The sequence below is a fragment of the Lithobates pipiens genome, unplaced genomic scaffold, assembly GCF_037356315.1.
Source record: "Lithobates pipiens isolate NorthernLeopardFrog02 unplaced genomic scaffold, aLitPip1_a1.2 Scaffold_19, whole genome shotgun sequence".
Lineage (NCBI taxonomy): Eukaryota > Metazoa > Chordata > Amphibia > Anura > Ranidae > Lithobates > Lithobates pipiens.
Window position 1 is genome coordinate 515,352,734 of NW_027507764.1, and position 19,500 is coordinate 515,372,233.

General features: G+C 43.0%; 1 protein-coding gene across 5 annotated transcripts in view; it reads left to right on the forward strand.

Moving 5' to 3' along the window:
* Window positions 1-19,500, forward strand: part of OXR1 (oxidation resistance 1) — an 807,173-nt gene that overhangs the window by 621,979 nt on the left and 165,694 nt on the right. The window lies entirely within an intron of this gene.

Here is a 19,500-nt window from a genome sequence, read left to right on the forward strand (position 1 = left end):
GCCGTCTTAGAAAGCACTCCCTAGGAGCATACTTAACCCTTTAATCACCCCCGATGTTACCCCCTTCCCTGTCAGTGTCATTAGTACAGTCACAGAGCATATTGTTTAGCACTAATCACTGTATTGATGTCACTGGTCCCCAAAAAGTGTCAGGTGTTCGATTTATCCGCCACAAAGTTGCAGTCCCTCAAAAATCACTGATCGCTGCCATTACAAGTAAAAAAAACAAAAACAAATAATTCTATAAAAAAAAATCAGAGGAAGTCACGAGATTGTGACGAAACTGGTAGGAGGAGCTTGATCGGCTGACGTGTGAGGTAGCAGGACGTGTTTTGCAGAGCAGGCACATGACGGGGTGAACGATGTGGACCGAGGCTGCAGAACCGGACTTCAGGTGACACTGTCACCCCTCAGAATGCCAGTATACTTTAAGTGTGTTTTTATTATTGAAATGTAAGTGTAAATGTATGTGGAGTCTAAGTTGCAATTAAACCTTTTTTTAAATGATATCACGCTTTTGCACGCCTCTGTTGTTTTCCGCATGTGATATGTATGAGGAGGCTTTTTGAAACACCAGGAGTAGTGGCTTTCGATCTGCGCCATCGCCAGGAGGAGGAAGTGATTTGTGATCTGTATTTGAGTTAACCACTATAAGAAACGGGAATCGCAGGAGGATCTTTCAAGCGGTTTTTAACTACAGGCTTATTTATAAAGCCCTTAACCACATAAGCCCCGGCCATTTTGCTGGCTTAAGACCAGAGCACTTTTTGCGATTCGCCACTGCGTCCCTTTAACTGACAATTGTGCGGCGTGACTCCCAAACAAAATGTATGTCCTTTTTTTTCCCACAAATAGAGCTTTCTTTTGGTGGTATTTGATCGCCTCTGGTTTTTTTTTTTTTACGCTATAAACAAAAAAAGAGCGACAATTTTGAAAAAAAAGCTTTATTTTTTTTATTTTTATTTTTTTTACTTTTTGCTATAATAAATATCCCCAAAAAATATATTAAAAACATTATTTTTCCTCAGTTTTGGCCGATACATATTCTTCTACATATTTTTGTTTAAAAAAAATCGCAATAAGCATTTATTGATTGGTTTAGCGTTTACAAAATAGGCTAGGGGGATAGTTTTATGGCATTTTTATAAAAAAAAAATAATAATTTTTCTTACTAGTAATGTAACTTACTTAACTTACTAGTATATCATTTTTTTTTTTGCCCCGACTTAGTTGGGGTTAAGCGGAACACTTTGGTGGGGGTGGGTCAGCCTGACCCTTGACCTTTGGGGGAGATCCCTATTCCAATCCCTGAGTCCTAGCCTTGTTCCTCTAGGGAAATTCCTGACCCTAACCCCTAACCCTATTGTGACTGCGACATTATGGTGGACACATCGGACATTTTTGACACATTTTGACACATTTTTGGGACCAGTGTCATTTATACAGCAATCAGTGCGATACAAATGCACTGATTCCTGTGTAAATGACACTGGCACTGAAGGGGTTAACCAGGAGGTGGCAGTGTGGGGTTTAAGTGTGTCCTAGGGGCGTGCCTAACTGTTGGGGGGCATGGCTGTGTTTGTTTTTTTTTTTTTTTTTTTTTTTTTTGCAGATCACTGATCTCTGCTCCAATCACAGGGAGCAGAGATCAGTGTCACTTGTTGCTAGGCAGAACGGGGAGATGCTGTTTACATTGGCATCTCCCCATTCTTCCTCCCCGTGAGACGATCGGGGGTATCCCCATGGCGATAGAGTCTGCGGGACCTGCGATTGGACTCACGGAGGTCCCGACCAGGGCATGTCCGTGACATTCTGCCGACGTCCACCGAAATTATTATTTTTTTTTTCTCACCTCCAAATGGCTGTTGCTAGGGGGTCCCCCCCCCCCATAGTCTGCCTCCTTCAGTGCCTGGGCTCCTGACGTCGCTTCCCCTTGGCGCAGGAAGGGCTCAGCTCTGCCCCCTCCATCTTGTCAATCGTGGGACACGTGACAGGTCCCAGATGATTGCGCGGCCAGTCATGGCGCGCCAATCGCACTTGCGCAGTGGGTGCCCAGCTGTGAAGCCACATGCCCACAGTTACAGTGCCGGCGCCGCCAAACGGAGGGGGAGACGAGCGGGGCTTCAATCCCCCGCAAAATTAAGTGAAAATTGTGTGTGTGTGTTAGAGTAATTGATACTAGCGGCGCACATTCTTGAAAAATATCCCCTAGTTTGTAGACACTATAACTTTTGCTCAAACCAATCAATATACGTTTATTGGGCTTATTTTTTTTTTTATTTTTTTTTACCAAAAATATGTAGCAGAATACATATTGGCCTAAACTGATGAAGAAATTTGATTTCTTCTAATTTTGTGTCTTTTGTTGAGGTTGATGCCAGTAGAGGACAATCTGGCATCTATTGGCTGCAGTAGGACTTTTACTGGGTCTGGATCCAGACTGCGGTCCACCATTTACTGATGCCTGTTATAGAATCTAATATAGGCAGCTTTTGGGATGCATTTTGGTGTGTAGGTTGCATCCCTTTTTTTTTTTTTTTTTTTTTTTTTTTTTTTTTTTAGGTGTTACAAAACGACACTTCATTCGATGCTATGCACCACAGCGCTTTGTGATGTGTTATATTGTGATGAGTTCCATTGTGTGAAAATGCACACATGCTGTACTTCTGTGCAGTACACTCCAATGTGCCGCACAGAGCGGTTTGCTGCATTCTGAAGCCTATCTGTACAGATCAGTACACAAGCCCAGTACTCAGGAAGCTCTCAATAGAAGAGCTGAACACAGATAGAGGGAAGCTTGTACTTCTAACAGGCAGTGGGTGCCAGATAACAGTGCCACACTCACATGGGCACGCAGGCAGTGCACCCCTTCACTGCTGGACCTTTTTGTATTCCAAAATATTGCCTGAAGCTTTGAGTTGACTTGCATCTGATTTTAATTCTAACATTTTATCTGAGGATTGATCAATAGTAGGAAGAATGGTTTGGAGAAACGTTATTTGTGCAGCTGGAATGAGAAGTGCGGGTTTCCTATAGTGGTTTGTGTTTCCTGATTATAATTATAAAGGAAATGAGAATTGGTACCATGCTGTACTAATTATATATATATATATATATATATATATATATATATATATATATATATATATATATATATATATATATATATATATATATATATATATATATATATATATATATATATATATATATATACACACATACACACATACACACATACACACATACACACATACACACATACATACACAGGGTTCCTCCTTTAGAACCTAGAGCCTGAAACATGTTGGGATGTCGGCCTTGTGATCAAATCCAACAGTGCCATGACTCCTATTCCCAGCCTAATCTAATTTATGGTGCATAAGGTATTGTAGGGGGGTTCTGCTAAAGGTGAATTTATGGATATGGGAATAGATTAATATTTTTTTTTTTTTTTACATTGTTACTTGAACTAAGGATAACACCGCATCTTAAAGCGATTTCACACGTGTGTTTAAAATGGGCGGCGAGTTAAGTTTTTAACACTTCAGTGCCACTCAAAACTATACAATAGGGAACAGATGGAGGTGTTCACACTGCAGCGTTAGTGTTACTAAATAAATATTGATGCCGCCACAGTTTGGCAGGCAATGACACCTTGCAACTCCCTCTTTTCAGTTCTATTGAAACGCAGAACAGCCGCACCTTAAATGCACTGTAAATGTGCTTATAGTGTTTACGGTGTGGTTGCAAAGCATTAAAAGTGATTACGTATTTACCATTTTAGCCTTTAAAAAAAAAAAAAAAAAAAAAAAAAAAAAAAACGTGGTATTTGTGAAGTGTTGCCTGACGCAACAAGAACGCCTGTGCAACACATCCTAAATGCTCATTAACGCTATAGGTGCGTTTAATGCACTTTTAGACTGCGTTAATCAATTTCATATATATATATAAACGCCGGTATTGTTTCTTTGCAGCTGTCGGCTGGCTTTCTTATAAAACCGTTCCAAGTGGCCAATGAAGCCGTTTCCGAAGCAGCGGGAGTCCCTCCTTTTGCCGCTCGCCGGTGTTTCTCGGGCTTATGGTTTCCACCCGTTCGCCCGAAAAATGATCTGATGGTGCTGCTTCCATAGTCGATCAAAGATTAGATAGTATGCCACTTTATTATTGCCACTTACATGTTTCGTTCCTTATCAAGAAACTCAATAAAGAACATATTAATAGAAGATTAGATGCTCTTTGATCGCCTCTATAACGTTGGCGGACCGGAGCGGCGCCATGTCGTCACTTCGGGTCCAGGCTGGAAGTAAATTATTTTATTTTTTAGCAAAATTAAAAAAAACCATTTTTATTTTTTATTTTGTTTTGATATTTTGCTTTTAAAGGTAAAGAAAAGATTTGAGGCCATAAAGAGGACCTGCCATTTTTTTCTATTACAAGGGATGCTTATATTCCTTGTATTGGGAATAAAAGTGATAAAAAAAAGAAAGGGACAGTGTAAAAATGAAAAAGTTAAATAAAAGTGTAATCGCTCCTATCCCTCTGCTCAGGCGTGGAAGCAAACGCATACATAAAGTCACGCACTCCTGTGTAAACAGTATAGCACTAGACCTCCTCTGTAACTGGTAACGGCATTTAAAATGTGGCAACGATTGCCATTTTATTCCTTAGGATCTCTGCCAAAAAAAAATATATTTTTTTTGGTGTTTATAAGTAATTTTCTAGCAAAAAAATACTTGTTTAATCTAGTAAACAAAGTGCCAGAAAAAGCCTGGTCGGCAAGTGGTTAAAATGTAACGCAAGTGTGAGAGCCCTTACTGACTAGCTCTTGCTTTGAATCCTGGCCCTGATCATGCAAACTCTGTGCACAATTTGCTTGGAGTTTGCATATTCTTTGAAAGTTTTATATATACCTGCATACATACAACTTGAAAGGTGTTCTTGTTAATTTTGCCCGGAGCTTCACTTCAGTTTCCAAGATCAAACTTATGCAGCACGACACACAGCAAAGATCTCGGAGGAATGAGGCCAGGTTAGTGTAAGATCTGGGTGGGTCATTTAAAGTATCTCTGTATTAAAAGTACAATTGGCCCCGGTTCAAATTAGAACGCGGTGCAGGAAACCATGCTCAAATCGCACTGCCCTTGCATTCTGTAGTGAGCGTAATGATGGCAACACCCCAAATGCAGGTCGTTGCTCCGGATCGCATAGTACATAACAACCATTCAATCCAGTTGCAGTGTGTTTCTAAAATTAGTGCATGCACAAGTTTGGTGCAATGCTCTTTTGATTTAAGCTCATTCACAGCTCTGAATCGCTTTTGAATCGCACAGGAGTGCAGTGTGATGTGTTAACCAGGGCTGATCCTTACAGTGGAACTAAACCCGGGATATACTTGCCTCCACCTGTCAGCGTTGCATTGTTCGCCAACCGCTGTCCTCCTCTTCTTCAAAGCTACTTTCAGGTGCCAGGTTTTTGGCCTCTTGATTAGCCAGGGGTGGAATGACGTCATCCCGCATATGCACACAGGTGACGGCCATTCCAGCACAGCGCCAGGAATGCACACTGAGCTGCACATTCAATAGAAGCAGGTAGAGAAATGTGTGTTCTTGCAGAAGAGATGTTGCATGTCTCTCCTCCAATAAATGGCGCTTGTTCAGTTTAGTTCCACTGAGGGGCTTATTCACATTTTGTCTACAACCATGTCTGTTTATGTGGATCTACACAGCCAGAGCACGGGCATGTTGAAAACTGTTTTCAATGTACTGTGTATACACCATAATTCTGTATTTAAAAAAAATTCCAGAACAAAAATGTATCTCTTTAAATCCTTCAGAGCTCCTCACTGCACAAAATATGCACCTACTCATTAAAATGAAAAAATTGCATCAAAAAAGCACCTGAGATGTGTTTTTGGAGTCGCATATCCAAGTTTCACAGGTGCATTAATGTATCAGGGTCCAGAAAACGTTGCAAAAAAACGCATCAAAGGTGCAGCAAAAATACAAGTCTTTTTACAGCATTTTCAAAGGAGCAGTGTGATAAAGTATTTAACTACTTCAGCCCCGGAAGGATTTGCCCCCCCCCTAACCAGGGCATTTTTTTGCGATATGGCACTGCGTCGCTTTAACTGACAAATGCATGGTAATGCGATGTTGTACACAAACAATGCCGTGCTTTCTTTTTTTTTTTTCCACACAAATAGAGCTTTCTTTTCATGGAATTTGATCACCTATGCGTTGTGTTTTTGTGTGTGTGGTGTGTGTTTTATTTTTTTTTTATTTATTTTTTTTTTTTTTTGCACTCTAAACAAAGCGACAATTTTGAAAACAATTTTTTTTACTTTTTGCTATAATAAATATCCCCCCAAAAAAAAATTCTTCCTCAGTTTAGGCCAATATGTATTTTTCTACATATTTTTGGTTAAAAAAAAAAAATCGCAATAAGTGTATACTGATTGGTTTGCGCAAAAGTTATAGGGAATATATTTTTTGTCTTTTTTTTTTTTTCTCTAGTAATGGCTGTGATCAATGATTTTTATCAGGACTGCAACATATTGCGGTGGACAGATTGGACACTTTTTTGACGCTTTTTTGGGGACCAGCTTATTGCTGTGTAAATGTCACGGGAAGGGGTTAACACTAGGGGCGATCAAGGGGTCAAATGTTTTCCTTGGGAGCTGTTTCTAACTGGAGTGATGGGACTGACTGGAGGAGGAGGAGAGAGAATGCTGTTCCTGATCACTAGGAACAGCAGATCTGTCTCTACTCCCCTGTCAGAACAGGGATCTGTCTGTTTACATTGACAGATCGCCATTCTGGCTCTCTGTGGAGCAATCACGGGTGGACGGCAGACATTGCGGGTACGTGCATTAGCTCTGGTATAGTGCCATGGGTGTGCATGTGCCCCCTATTGCTCTTAAAGCGGCCAACGTACTCCTACAGCAATTTTGCGCAGGAGAGCCAACCTGCCGCGGTATGACGGTGGCTGGTACTTAACCGCTTATCGGGTGCTAAAGGGGTGTGACCACATATAAACACTACAAATTCTGGATGGACCCTCTGCACACTGCTACACCCTTCCCAGCAAACTATGCACTGAAACACCGGGATATTTAGTTCACATATATTGCACCTGATAGTTTAAATACATGTACAAGCTATTGGGATTTGAGCACTTTACTAAATGTCGCTGTACCACAGTAAGTCGCAACAAGCTGTGACTCGGAGTTGAGTGAAGTGTAATTTTGTAACAGCAAAAAATATTTAAATGACAAACCTGTCCTACTTACCTGTTTGGTGGTTTTACACAGTGCAACCCCCGATCCTCCTCTTCTCGGGTCCCCCTGCTGGCGCTCCTAGTAAACACTGGTAAGCTACGCCCCCCTGACCCTATTCACAGGTGTTTGATTGACGGCAGCAGGAGCCTATGGTCTCTCTTGTGAAAGCAGGCAGTGAGGAGAGTGGTTCTGGAACCGTGACATGGAGTCAGGTAAGTGTTTAGTGATGGGGGGGGGGGGGGGCTACGGCAGATAGTGGAGGTGTGTTTTATAACCCTTATTCAGAAAGGGCGTTAAAGGCTTGATCCTTACCAACAACTAAAAGGGACATTTTGTAGATGATAAAAACAAACTGCAGCTTTGACCAAAGTTGAATAATGCTCTTGGTGTAGGTATAGGCAATTTACATACTTCATGAAGCCTGACTGAAAAACTCCTGAGATTGCATTTCTTCATCCTGCCTTGCTGCCAGCACGTTGCGAAGACAGATCCAGCCGTTACTGCCTACCTCCACCTCCTTAAAGAGGGATTCCACCAAAAAAAATTAAGCCAGCAGCTATAAATACTACAGCTGCTGACTTTTAATAAATGGACACTCACCTGTCCCGGGTTCCAGCGATGCCGAGGCCGATCGATCCCTCGGCTGCTGCCGCCACCGTTCTAGGTGAGGGAATCAGGAAGTGAAGCGAATCAGCTTCACTTCCCGGTTCCCTACTGCGCATGCGCGAGTCGCGCAGCGCAATAGGAATTCTCCGCACTGTCTCTAAGACCCGTGTGTGTCCCAGCAGACAGCGCGGCAGGACAGGAAATGGCGTAGACTCCCACAGGAGTCTATGCCCGGAAGTGGGTGTAAATACCTGTCTTTGACAGGTATCTCCACCCCCCTCCCCCCTGAAAGGTGCCAATTGTGACACCGGAGGGAGGGAGGGATCCGATCAGCGTAGGTTCCACTTTAGGGTGGAACCCCGCTTTAACTTTATTACTCTGTTTTAGAGCTGCACTATTCTGGCCAAAATGAGAATCACGATTTAAAATTATTTTTTTGCTTAGAATAAAAATATCGCGATTCTTGCAACGTAAAATCTTTCACGTTGTACAAAAAATAAATAAAAAATAAAAAATCGGCTAACGTTACTGGTTCGCCCTTCTTCTTTTTTTTTTTTTTTTTCATTTAATTCAAGTAATTTTTGCCAAAAAAAAAAAATGCATTTTGAAAGACCGCTGCACAAATACAGTGTGACCTAAAATATTGCTACAAGCACCATTTTATTCTCTAGGGTGTTTACAAAAAAATATATATGTTTGGAGGTTCTAAGTAATTTTCTAGCAAAAAAAAAAAATGATTTTAACTTGAAACCAACAAATGTCAGAAAAAGTTTGTGTTTAAGTGGTTAAACTTTTTTCACTTTATTTAAATGAGGCGGATCCACTTGCATGGAGTCCGCCGGCTCAGCGGGAGATCTCTCCGTTGATATCCGCTGAGCCGGCGGATGACTGGTCCCTCTCTGCTCACTGAGTAGGGAGGGGCTTGTCGAGCGCCGCTGGATTCTATGGAGAAATCGGATGATTTTCATCAGATCTCACCCGATCCGGACGTAGGGCCATCTGTCTGCTTTTGGCTTTTTTTGTTTCAGTTTCAAAACTTTGTAAATAAGTACGTTTTCTCCTTCACTGATGGGCACTGATAAGGCGGCACTGATGGGCACCAATGAAGTGGCACTGATGAGGTGGCATTGATGGGCGACACGGATGGGCCACACGGATGGAGACTGATAGGTGGCACAAATTGGCACTGATAGCTGGCATGGATGGGCGGCACAGATGGGCATGGATGGGCGGCACAGATGGGCGGCACAGATGGGCGGCACAGATGGGCGGCACAGATGGGCGGCACAGATGGGCGGCACAGATGGGCACGGGTGGGCACTCATAGGCGGCACAGGTGGGCACTCATAGACGGCATTGGTGTTATACTGTACTAATGCATGCCAATCAGTGATGCCCATTGTGGGCACTGATTGGCATCCATTATGGGCACTGATTGGCATCCATTGTGCTGACGGGCATCCCTGGTGGTCTAGGAAGGATTACCTTTTCCCTGGTGGCGTCCCTGGTGGTCCAGTGTGGGCATCCTCGGGGGGGCTGTGCTAATAATCGATCAGCACAGATCCCCCCCCCCCCCCTGTCAGAGGAGCAGCCGATCGGCTCTCCTCTACTCACGTCTGACAGACGCGAGTGAGGAAAAGCCAATCACAGCTCTTCCCATTTACACTGTGATCAGCCGTGATTGGACACGGCTGATCACGTGGTAAAGAGTCTCCGTCGGAGACTCTTTACCGAGATCGTAGACACGTAGTTGCCGGGTGTCAACGATCGCCGCGATGCGTGCCCCCGGGGGCGCGCAGCGGCTCATAATCCTGAGGACGTCGTATGACGTCCGGTCAGGATTATGAAACCACTTTGCCACCGTCAATTTGTAATGGGGCGGGCGGCAAGTGGTTAAGTTCAACTGATAAAGAATGTTCTGATTCTTGGCAGACTGCCCAGGTTTTCTCTCCCTTTCTTTTGACTAATGTGGCTTCAGAGGAGCAGAGAGAATTCTTTGCACAAAAAGAATTGTGAAACGCTCTAATCAATGCTCCAATCAATATACACTTATTGCGATATTTTTTTTTTTCCCTCCCCAAAAATATGTAGAAGAATTCATATCAGACTAAACTGAGAATTAAAAAAAAAAAAAAAAAAAAAAAAAAATATCGCAATAAGTGTATATTGATTGGTTTGCGCAAAAGTTATAGTGTCAACAAAATAGGGGATAGATGTATGGCATTTTTATTATTTTACTAGTAACGGTGGCGGGACTGTGACATTATGGCAGACACTTTTGACATATTTTTGGGAACATTGGCATTTATACAGCGATCAGTGCTATAAAAATGCACCAATTACTGTAAACATTTCACTGGCAGGGAAGGGGGTTAACACTAGGGGGCGATCAAGGGGTTAACCGTGTTCCCCGTGTGTGTTTCTAACTGTAGGGGGAGGGGATTGACCTAGAGGAAATGACAGATCGTGTGTTCCTAGATACTGTCACTCCTCACAGAACAGAACAGCGATTTGTGTGTTTAGACACATACACATCTCTGTTCTGCAGCTCGTGGCCGGCGGTCATCGGGCACGAGCATCAGCACCCCCACAGTACAGCAAGCGCGTGCCTGCTATACCGATCCTTTGAGCTGACGTATAGCTATGACGGCTCGCGGGATTGTGCCGACCTGCCGCATTATAATGACAGCGGCTGGTCGGCAAGCAGTTAAAGTGGTTCTAAAAATTAAAGGTTTGTCATTTTTAAACAAGGCATAGTTTATCGTTATCAATAAACTGCCTATGTAGGTAAGGTAAGGGGTGTCTAGATAAAAAACAAACTGTGCAGCTTTGCCTAAAGTTGAATTAAGTTCTCGCGATAGGTATCGGCCATTTGCATACCCCACAGATTGGATACCCCCATCCTGCCTTGTTGCTAGGATGTTGCTAAGAGACTCACAGCTGTTACTGCTCAACTTCACCATCATAGGAGTGAGCTTGCAAATGCTGAGCTCATCGGGGGGCAGAAAGAGCATGTGAGGGGGTTTAGATCACTGAAAGAGCTCAGTGCTCTGATGGTGGAGGTGTGTTATGCCAGCTAGGTCATAGGTGCCCATTTTTTAGTGCCACATCCCTAACCAGAGTAGAGCTGCACAATTAATCGTCAAGAATCGGTATTGTGATCTTGATTAGAGCGTTTCACAATTCTTTTTGTGCAAAGAATTCTCTCTGCTCCTCTGAAGCGACATTAGGGTCCTTTCACACGGGGCGGATCAGTTCTGATCCGCCCCGTGGATATCCGTTTGCTCAGCGGGGATCACTCCGTCGATCCCCGCTGAGCAGGGAGATGACAGGTCCGTCTCTGCATACTGCGCAGGGACGGACCTGTCACAGCGCCGCTCTCCCCTATGGGAGATTGGATGACGACGGACCGCAGTGCCCGTCGTCACCCGATCCGATCCGCAGACGGATGGAAAAATAGCTTTTTCCTCCGTTACACTTTTTCGGATCGGAGCGGGTCGGATGTCAGCGGACATGTCACCGCTGACATCCGACGATCCATAGAGCTCTATGGAGCACCCGTTCAGGTCCGCCTGAAAAACTGACAGGCGGGCCTGAACGGGACGTCGGTGTGAAAGGGGCCTTAGTCAAAAGAAAGGGAGAGAAAACCTGGGCAGTCTGCCAAGAATCAGAACATTCTTTATCAGTTGAACTTAACCACTTGCCGCCCGCCCTATTACAAATTGACGGTGGCAAAGTGGTTTCATAATCCTGACCGGACGTCATATGACGTCCTCAGGATTATGAGCCGCTGCGCGCCCCCGTGGGCGCGCATCGCGGCGATCGTTGTTGCGGGGTGTCAGTCTGACACCCGGCAACTACGATCTCGGTAAAGAGTCTCCGACGGAGACTCTTTACCACGTGATCAGCTGTGTCCAATCACGGCTGATCACAGTGTAAATGGGAAGAGCCGGTGATCGGCTTTTCCTCACTCGCGTCTGTCAGACGTGAGTAGAGGAGAGCCGATCGGCTGCTCCTCTGACAGGGGGGGGGGTCTGTGCTGATCGATTATCAGCACAGCCCCCCCCGAGGATGCCCACACTGGACCACCAGGGACGCCACCAGGGAAAAGGTAATCCTTCCTAGACCACCAGGGATGCCCGTCAGCACAATGGATGCCAATCAGTGCCCACAATGGGCATCACTGATTGGCATGCATTAGTACAGTATAACACCAATGCCGTCTATGAGTGCCCACCTGTGCCGCCTATGAGTGCCCACCCATGCCCATCTGTACCGCCCATCCATGCCCATCTGTGCCGCCCATCCATGCCAGCTATCAGTGCCAATTTGTGCCACCTATCAGTGTCCATCCGTGTGGCCCATCCGTGTCACCCATCAATGCCACCTCATCAGTGCCACTTCATTGGTGGCTCTATTTGTGGGGGGGGGGGAAAGGACGTAAATTTTGTTTGGGTGCAACATCGCATGACTGCGCAATTGTCAGTTAAAGCAATGTAGTGCCGAATCGCAAAAAATGGCCTGGTCATTCAGCAGCCAAATCTTCTGGGGCTGAAGTGGTTTATGCTGACAGGTCAATTCACGTGTGTGTGTGTGTGGCCTTATGGGCCTCGGCACCCTTGTGAATGAGCCCTTAAAGTGAACCTGTATATTTTGTTTTTTCCAATACTGTGGGGTTATTGCATAAAAGGGTCCATGCCATGTGGGGAGGAAGTGAGGCCCCCAAAACTGAAGTGCATTTACCCCCCCCCCCCCCCCCATGTGTACTGTGGTGTTTTTACTGAATATTTCCTCCCCTTTGCCTTCCTCGTGTGATCTGTTAGTTCTTTCAGAGATCTGTATTTTCAAGGACAAATATAGTTGTTCCTCCTAAGTGAGTAGGTGGCACGGCTGTAGTAAGCAGATGGCTCTGTACATGAAAAGAGCCCGCTTGTTTTCTCTGTCAGTATGTAATCCATGATAATGAGGGAACAAAGTGGAGACAGGAGGAAGTCACATTCTAGTCAGTGTAAATGGAATGACTGGATGTGTGCTTCCGCAGTGCCATTTAAAGTGGAACTTTAGTCAGAAAATTCAGTCGCTTCAGGCTGACCCTTTTTGCACGTTTAACTTTGTAAAACATTAAAAATAAGGGCCTATACCTAATACTGTTTAACCACTTGAGGTAAAAATCTGCATTTTATTGCTAGACCGTTCCCTAGAACCCCCAAACATGATGGGGGGGGGGGGTTAAATTGTATATACAGTATCTCACAAAAGTGAGTACACCCCTGACATTTTTGTAAATATTCTATTCTATCTTTTGATGTGACAACACTGAAGAAATGACACTTTGCTACAATGTAAAGTAGTGAGTGTACAGCTTGTATAACAGTGTAAATTTGCTGTCCCCTCAAAATAACTCAACACACAGCCATTAATGTCTAAACCACTGGCAACAAAAGTCTATTTCTCAAAGACAACCTCTGGATATGACGCCGAGCATGTGCACTCGTTTTCTTTGACCATGGCAAGGCCTGTCCTGTTAAGCCGCTGTATGGTCTTGGCCACAGTGCCGCAGCTCAGTTTCAGGGTCTTGGCAATCTTCTTATAGCCTAGGCCAGTGATGGTGAACCTTGGCACTCCAGATGTTTTGGAACTACATTTCCCATGATGCTCATGCACTCTGCAGTATAGCTGAGCATCATGGGAAATGTAGTTTCAAAACATCTGGAGTGCCAAGGTTCGCCATCTTTATATGGAGCAACAATGTTTATTTATTTATTTTTTTCTAAACCTCAGAGTTCTTTGCCATGAAGTGCCATGGTGCACTTCCAGTGACCAGTATGAGAGAGTGAGAGTGAGAGCAATAACACCAAATTTAACACAACTGCTTCCCATTCACACCTGGGACCTTGTTACACTAACGGGTCACTTGTCAATGGGGAGGGAAAATGGCCAATTGGGCCCAATTTGGACATTTTAGCTTAGGGGTGTACTCACTTTTGTTGTCAGCAGTTTAGCCATTTAGCAATGGCTGCGTATTGTGTCTTTTTGAGGGGGCAGCAAATTTACACTGTTCTACAAGCTTCACAATCACTGCTTTACATTGTAGCTATATATGTATGTGTGTGTTTTTTTTTTTTTTTTTTTTTTTTTTTTTTTTTTTTTTCTCTGTGATGTAAAAAGAGACACAAATCATTTCAGAACCTTTTTTTTAATGTGACCTTTAAACTGTACTACTCAATTGAAAAACAAATCTTTAAAAAAAAATGTGGTTGCGTAAGTGTGCAAACTCATGTTAAATAGGAGTCGGTACACACCTGCCATCATTTTAAAGTGCCTCCGATTTAACCCCAAATAGTTCAGCTGTTCTAGTAGGTCTTTCCTAACATTTTCTTAGTCATATCCTACAGCCAAAGCCATGGTCTGCAGAGAGCTTCCAAAGCAACAGAGGGATCTGATTGTTAAAAGGTATCAGTCAGAAGAAGGGTACAAAAGAGTTTCCAAGGCATTAGATACCATGCAACACAGTAAAGACAGTTGTCATCAAGTGGAGGAAATATGGCACAACAGTGACATTCTGAAGAACTGGACGTTGCTCCAAAATTGATGAAAGGATGAGAAGAGAACTGGTCAGGGGGGGTGCTAAGAGACCTACAGCAACATTAATGGAGCTGCAGGAACTGTGTGGTACATGTGACATGAACAATATCCCGTATTCTTCATATGTCTGGGCTATGGGGTAGAGTGGCAAAACGGAAGCCCCTTTTTCTTATGAAGAAATTTTGAAAAAACACATCTGAAGTCTCCCAAAACTTGGGAAAATGTGTTGTGGTCTGATGAAACCAAGTTTGAACTTTTTCTGTCATGATTCCAAAAGATATTTTTAGTGCAAAAACATTGCACATCACCAATAGAACATCACACCCACAGTGAAGCATTTGGTGCTGTTTCTCTTCAGCTGGGACAGGGGCCTTAGTCAAGGTAGAGGGAATTATGAAGAGTTCCAAAGACCAGTCATTATTGGCACAAAACCTTCAGGCTTCTACTAAAAAGCTGAACATGAAGAGGAACTTCATCTTTCAGCATTGCAACGACCCAAAGCATACATCCAAATCAACAAAGGAATGGCTATACCAGAAGTTTAAAGTTTGGGAATGGTCCAGCCAGAGCCCAGACCTGAATCCGATTAAAAATCTGTGGGGTGATCTGAAGAGGGCTGTGCACAAGATGCCCTCGCAATCTGACAGATTTTGGAGTGTTTTTTGCAAAGAAGAGTTGGTAAATATTGCCAAGTCAAGATGTGCCATGCTGATGGATTCATACCCAAAAAGACTGCTGTAATAAAATCAAAAGGTGCTTCAACAAAGTATTAATTTTAAGGGTGTGCACACTTATGCAGCCATATTTTTTTTTTTTTTTTTTTTACTTCCGTCCACCTAAAAGATTTCCATTTGTTGCTCAATTGAGGTATCTAGTTTATAGGTCACAAAGGTGGGAAACATTTGTCAAATGATTTCTTTGTCATATTTTTTTTTTTTTTTATTTTTTTACATCACAGAAACCTGACATTTTAACAGGGGTGTGTAGATTTTTTTTTATATCCTGTGTGTATGTATATATATATGTGTGTGTGTGTGTGTGTGTGTGTGTGTGTGTGTATATAGATAGATAGATAGATAGATAGATAGATATGTGTGTGTGTGATATTTTTTTTTTTTTTTTTATTGTATATTATATTGCAGTCTTGATGTAATACACTGTCACCCTGCTCTGCACATGCTCAGTTGCTCTCCATTTTTGGCATTGTGTTGAAAATCTGAGTCACTAGAGCCAGATCTGTTGACAGTCTAAAGATTTACTTCTGCTCAGGGGCTCTAGGCTTCAGCAAGAAGGTATGGGAGCGATGCTGGAGGCAATTTACAGCACACACTAATTTTGGTAGCATAATTATTATGTACTGTATGTTCCATGCTAAAGATCATAATTTTTTTTTTTTTTTTTTTTTTTTTTTTATCAAGTTGTTATGGGTAAAGTTCCACTTTAAGTATGCTTGTGTGAACAAGGCCTTAAAGCTGTCCATTTCTAGTCCTGTCAAATCAACCAACAATTGAACAATTTAAACGTGGGTGGCAGATTGTGTGCGTATGTTTGGTTCCCGGTTGATGGAAAGTAGTTAAAGCAGAACACCACCCAAAAGGGGAGGTTTACGCTTTATGCACTCCCAGAAATACCCCCCCCCCCCCCCCCCCAAAATTTCCAACATTTGGCTTTTTTTTTATTTTTTGGGGGGGGGGGGGTTCATCTAGTTTTGATAGGAGTGGACGTTTTTTTCCCCCCTCTTGCTATCTTCTGGGACACGTCACAGGTCCCAGAAGATTGCCTGACCTAAGGGTAGGCGCTCTGAAGCCGCAAGCTATAACAGCCAGGTGCCCACACTTGCAATGCCGGTGCTGCCCAGAGACTAGGGAGAGAACCGAGGCTTTGGGTGGCGGCAGCTCCGGAATGTAGGACAGGTGAGTGTGTGTTTATTAATCAAAAAGTGTAGCTGCTGAGTTTTAATAAACCAAAAAAATTACAGGAACTCCGCTTTAAAGTTGCCTGAAAGTTGCCATGTGTATGGCCAGCTGTAGAGGGAATTAAACCTGTTGTAGTGGATGGATAAAATTTGACTTGTACTCCAGTGCAGATTTCTGCAGACAGCATTATGGACTGTTGATGGATTTATGATTTGCCAGGCAAATTTTGCATTCCTTTACAAGGAAATGCAAAGCCTGCCTGACGCAGGTTACATGCACCTGTCAATGAATTCTGAATGATCTCAGAATCTTAACCCCTTCCCACCGAGCATACGCAGATGTGCGTACACGGGTTTCGGGGGTTATACCGGGATGATGCCCGCAGCTGCAGGCATCATCCCGGTACTGTTTTTTTAGAGCGGGCGATCGGCTTTCCAATTATAACAACCGATGCGGCTCTTTTAGACCCCCGATCCCTCCATAAAGAGGTGTCCCCACCTATTACTGTCACAAGGGATGTTTACATTCCTTGTGATGGCAATAAGAGTGATAAAAAAAAAAGCACTCCCGTCACAGCGAGCATATGGAAGTCACGCCCACATAAGTAAACGGTGTTCACATCACACATGTGAGGTATTCCTCTGTAAAGGCCCGTACACACGATCGGACTTTTTGACAACAAACATGCAAATTAGCTGTTTTGGAGCAACATCCGACCGTGTGTACGCTCCATCGGACAAACTTTTTCCATTTTCATCTGACTTTTGTTGGCTGTGCGAACGGACAAACTTTTTGAGAACATAAGTCCGATGGAGCAAAGTCCGATTGTGTGTACGCAAAACCATCGGACTTTTGTACAAGGTACAAACACGCATGCTCAGAACCAATGCAAAAATCGGACAACAATACAGAAGTTGACCAAAGGTGGTGCTGGAGTCATTGAACGTCCTCTTTTGAAGTGTCGTCAGTACGTTGAAACATCACTACGTTCGTGTTTGTTGCCTAAAAAGTCCGATCGTGTGTATGCAATACAAACTTGTGGACTATGCCCTTTGTACAAAAGTCCACGGGAAAGTTTGTACAAAGTCCGATCGTGTGTATGAGCCTTTACTCTAACCTGGTAACCGTAAAAAAGAAAATTTAAAGCGTTGCCTATGGAGATTTTTAGGTACCAAAGTTTGTTGCCATTCCACAAGTGCGTGCAATTATAAAACGTAACATGTTTGGTATCTGTCTACTTGGCGTAACATCATCTTTCACATTTATACAAAAAAATTGGGCTAACTTTACTGTTTGTGTTTTTCATGAATTAAAAAAAAAAAAAAAAAAGTGTCCCCTTTTCCCAAAAAGTTGCATTTAAAACATGGATGCACAAATACCGTGTGACATAAAATATTGCAACAATCACCATTTTATTCTGTAGATTATAATATAGCTAGATATTTATATTATTATAATGTTTGGGGTTATAAGTAATTTTCTAGCAAAAAATAAGGATTTTAACTTGTAAACACCAAATGTCAGAAATAGGCTTAGTCATTAAATGGTTAAAGTGGAATCAAACCTACAGTAATAAAGAGTCATCAGGCAGTTCTTCATTGTAGAAGAGACATTCTGCAATAACACAAACGTAGCCGTCTGTTCACAATCTTTTATTGCATGTGCACAGCATTGGGTTCCGGAGTGAATGGCTCCCGTGTGCATGTAATTAACCCCCCCCCCTCCCCGGCCAATCAAGACGGAGGATCTGACACCCGGAAGAAGAGTTTGATGTAATCTACCCAGAGGTAATTGACACAATTAGGAAATCGCATTTCTCCTAGTGTTCTGTGCGCCAACTGCCAACAGAACATTTATGTTGGCAATATTATGGGAGGGAGTGTCATTCAACTTTTTTTTTTTTTTTTTTTGGTCAGTTTTAGGCCTCGTTCACACCATGGTGCAGAGACATCAGAATTTCTGCAAGGGCTCAAAAAAAAAAAAAATTAAAAAAAAAAGGTCCCTATGTGCCCTGTTTGCACCACACCATGCAGATTTTTCTGCACGTGTATGCAGTTTTCTGCACTGGAAAAAAACGAATGTGACATCAACATTGGTGTGAATAGGGCACATAAACTGGCGCGCATCGAAACTGATGTCAACTTGCATGGAAACTGCGGTAAATTGATTTTGCATCAGTTTTCATGCATGTATGGTGTGAACGAGCCCTTAGAAAATTACATTTGCTGCAAACTGAAATGGAAAGGACATTTTTAAAGCTGGACTAAATTCAAAGTAGAACTCTAGGCAAAACGTTTTCGTTTTTATTTTTTTTTTAAAGTGTGAGAGCATGTGCCAGGAACTTGTCGTGCCACAAACATAGTGATGCACTATGAGGAATTTCAGCTCTTGAGCGCCTCCCTTTTTGCCCCTTCTGATAATGTCATGTTTGAGCATTGATTCCAAGCATGCGTGTTTATACTTTCGACTTTTGTGTGACGGATTTGTGTACTGACCATCTAAAAATCTGACATGGAGCTGTCGTTTGACAAAAATTTACTAGCCTGTCATTTGTTGGCCGAAGATCTCTGTGTCGGAAAGGGTCCTCAGACTGTTGAGGCAGAGTTGCATATTGTGGACTTTAGTTCCGCAATAATAACAGTAAAAATACACAGAAGGCTTAAAGTGGAACTAAAGTCTGCAATACTTATCCCAAATGGTCGGATGCCCAAGAGGTCCCTCTCCGGTACCAGCACTTTCTCCCTGGCATCTTGCAGGTGCTGGTTTTCAGACATTTTTGTTTGGCTGGTGTTGGGTGACATAACTCCTATGAATGTCCAGGAATTTAGTCACCCGGCACACAGGCTCTATGCTGAAATGTATTCTGAGCTGTGCATGTGCAACTCAGTGTTCATTATGAAGAAGGCTGCAAGCTAGCAGGTACACTTTATTTTATTGCAGAATTTTACTGTGGATGTTTTCCAGCATACACCACAGGTTTGTGATTGTCTGTAAACATGTTATGTTATGTGGTTTTTAGTGTCATTTTTCTTATGTCTATAACAGATGTTGGGTTACACACACGGTTATTTTATTGATTATTTATTTTTATTTTTTATTTTTTTCATGAAAGTC